This window comes from Pyxicephalus adspersus, chromosome 1 (assembly GCF_032062135.1).
Source record: "Pyxicephalus adspersus chromosome 1, UCB_Pads_2.0, whole genome shotgun sequence".
NCBI lineage: Eukaryota > Metazoa > Chordata > Amphibia > Anura > Pyxicephalidae > Pyxicephalus > Pyxicephalus adspersus.
Genome location: NC_092858.1, coordinates 5414571 through 5418218, shown reverse-complemented (window position 1 = coordinate 5418218; position 3648 = coordinate 5414571). Strand labels below are relative to the sequence as shown.

Sequence of the window (3648 nt, the reverse complement as noted above, 5' to 3'; positions counted from 1 at the left end):
GAAATTTGGGGGGGGGGGGGGGGGGTGTAAATTAACCATTATTCTTACATTATCGTAGCTCAAGGACAGATTTGTGAATTATCCCTCTAGTGGTCAAATGAGATATCAGCAGTGCAGTTTGAATCCCTGCAGAACTAAGTGATAATAAACAAATCTATTGGCTGGATGGTTATTCTGTTTTGTCTGGATGACCATCCCATGTATGTGTGTCAGCTCCTACCCACCCTTGTGAGAGGAGAATATTTACTGGGTAGGATCATAATACTCTATGGTGTGTTTGGTGGGGCTGAAGGTGCCCCTTCCCCTGATCTCTGATCCAGCAAGCAGCTTTTACCTTTTTTTCAAAAGACAATAAAAAAAAAAAAAGATCTTCAACAACCCCCAAGCTACTGATTGGACAATGAAGCAGTTCCTGTTAACCTGCCCAGCACATATGTAATGCCACAGAAGCCGATTGGCCGAATGCAGACAAGCCTCTTTTACTGCCCATCTAGGTGACTAGTATCAGAAAAAAGAATAATAAAACTTTTTCATGTGCCACTCCCCTATGAAATTAGACCTGATTTATTAAAGCCCTGCAAGACTGGAGAAGATTTACTTCATTTATCATAGGAGATCCTGGGTGATTCAGCAAACCTGGAATGGATTTCTTAAAACCATTTGCTATTTGGAACCCTGGACCAGATCCATTCCAGGTTTGCTGGATCACCCAGATTCTCCTATGACAGTCTGTCTATCTTCCCCAGTCTTGGAGAGCTTTAATAAAATTAGACCCTGTCTTTATCTAATTTTCTTTTCTTGCTAGAAGGATGGAGTCATCTCTGCTTGGGAGATCACACAGGGTCACCAACTTCCTGGAATGAGATGCTGACTCAGAAATTACACAATCATGTAAATCCTATTGTCTGGAATGACAAATATCAGACAGATTGTTGTAGCTTCCAATCTTGCAACAAATTTTGAATATTGCAGATGCTGGGGGACAAAGCAAATGCCTTCTTCTGCCTGCAGAAGACTGATGATGCCATCCTATATATATCCCGGGTACAATGGCACTTGGCAATGGATATGCAAAATATGCAGGTGACCAGTCCATTCCATATGGGAAGCCGGATATATGGACAAGTGTAAGGATCTGCTCCAACAAGGGTGAAACTGCAATGGCTGTACAATGGGTCAGAAGGATCGGGGTGCTTATGGTATACAGGGGACAGTACCTAGCAAAGGTGGTCCAGCAATATGAAGAATCTTGTCCGATCCAGCAGAAGCAATACTATGGCATAAGAGGACACACCGTGCATGGCTGCTCAGTGTTCTCCCCAGCCACTTTTACCCGGGCGCACCACCCAGCACTTTTCAATAACCACCCGGCTGTTTTTTTTGGTGGTTACTGAAAAGTTGGGTAACAAATGGGATGCAAACTGCTGGCAGCTTCTTCCCACCCAGATTAGCACAATTTCTGGGGAGAATACAGCGTCTTGCTCTGTAGCTGGAGGTCAGTGTGCCCATGTTGATCCTTGTTTAACACCAAATGCACCTATGGGCACATAGAAAGTACTATAGGCACCTTGGGTGCAATGGAAGTAGGCAGCCTGGTACAATGGATCATTTTCTTTTAGATGTGGATGGCCAGGGGTGTCCTTTTCCTGGCGGCAGCAGGGTGCACTGTGGGAAGTCAGTACGACTAAGGATCCGCGCGGGCGTCTTGGTGCCGGATACCAAAGGGCACCTTCCGAACTCTTGTGCAGAGCATGCCTGGATGGATCAGAGCTGCATTGGAAGCACAATATTAGGCAGGTGGGTTTAATATTTTGCAGATTTGCATATTTATAAAAAGAATAGATTATCTGAAGTTATAAATGGGGCACCTTTAATACTCTCCCATCACATTGTTTCGCCATTTAGATTTATTGTCCACATTATACGGGAACGTCTTAAGACGACCCATCAAAGAACTGATAAAATGGCCCTGGGTGATTTGTCGCCTATAAATGATTTAGTGAAGATGGAGTGGATAATGCCCTCGCTGATTAAGAGACCCCAGGGACTCCATGCAAAGCCCCCCTCCCCACGCCTGGGACAGCAGATGGTAGATTGGAGATAGCCGCAGTTACTGGAAGACAGCAATTTGCATATAAAAAGGTGACCAAGAGGAAGTCTTTTGGGGAATCACCTGCAGGAGAGACCTCAGCTGTGCCCACAGAGGAGGATGAGGGGGCCACAGAGCCGCGACAAATCCCATCATCCAGGAGAAGCCTATTTCCCTAATACCCTATTCTGCTCCACCATCACTATACCAGCGCTTCCATAAGAGAGCAACCACAGCAGATGAGATTACCAAGATCTGATACTCCAATGCAGAATGGTGCCAAGGAGGCTGGCATTCAGGCAACTAACGCAAGTGAGCTGCTTGTTCCACCTGCCAAAAATAAATTTATATATAACCCATCCCATCCAGCACCCTCTCCTTACTCAGCACATAGGACCACTTCCCCAGCAGGGTCCCAACCTTTCCCTGTTCGATCCACAACATAATGAAGGGGTGTTAGAACACACATGGCGATTCCTTTCATTGGTCCAGCAGCAAGATGCAAGAGGGCATTCGACACCCCCGAAAATGTATCCCCCCCAGCTGCTTTAACCAAACTGATTCCAATTGCACTTAAAATTAAATCAATCGGCAAAAGTAAATTCAGATGCACCAACACTATAAAGTGTTAAAGTCTTACAGCTTCTAGTAGAAAGACCTGTTCACTGTCACCATGCTACAAAGAAGGATCCTTGCTCTGTGTATGTGGAAGCAGTGGTCTCTCTGCAGAAGTCAAAAACACACCTCTGCAGAGCCAAAGCTCTCCAATCAGCAGTGAGTGTTTGTCCTGTTCTTGTCCAGTGGGGAAAAGGAGAAGGGGTCTCACCTCTCCAGAGAGACCACTTCATCTCTACAGGAAGCAAACGGTCCTTCTGTGCAGCATGCCGACAGGACTGTGGCTGCCTTCTATAAAAAATAAAAACATTTCAACTAAAAGTTAATTGTTCTTTAGCATTCATTGTAAGATCAAATGGATGATTGCTAATGGTTATTGACACAGCTAAGAAATTCCAAGAACTAATATTATTAATAAGAAATAGGATTTATATAGCGCCAACATATTATGCAGCGCTGTACATTAAATAGGGGTTGCAAATGACAGACAGACAGGCATCTGGCAGATAATATATTGCAGATTACCAGTCTTTGGAGGAAGTGGCTGCATTCGTTTTCTGCTTTTGATGCATAATACATTTTCTGCACATCCATTAGACAATCCTAGTTATTATACGTCTGTATATAAATATAGAACAAACACGCATTGTCTGCTGGTAAACTTCACCTCCATCTGCTCATCAGGAATATTGCGATGGCAAATTATAGACCCAGCTAGAGCTGTAATTTTCCCAGGCTATGCAAGTGATTGGCGCAGTCGTATATAATAACAGGTGGTACGCTGATTTATAAAGCTATAAATAAACAGCGGAGAAGTTATAGGCTGAAAACTGAAGGCTAGCTATAAAAGATGCAGCAATGCCCCGATGGGAACAGCAGGACAAAGGGCAATTTGGGGCGAGACTAAAGCAACGACGTCCTGCGGAGATTAAAGGGAAAAAAAA

The 3648-nt window shown here is 44.2% G+C and overlaps 1 protein-coding gene across 1 annotated transcript in view; it reads right to left on the bottom strand.

Moving 5' to 3' along the window:
- PAK1 (p21 (RAC1) activated kinase 1) overlaps positions 1-3000 on the bottom strand; it is a 41854-nt gene extending 38854 nt beyond the window's left edge. The window contains exon 1 of the mRNA XM_072401386.1: positions 2916-3000. The gene's annotated coding sequence lies outside the window, so the exon portion shown is untranslated. The remainder of the gene's footprint in view (positions 1-2915) is intronic.
- Positions 3001-3648: the final 648 nt, after the last annotated feature.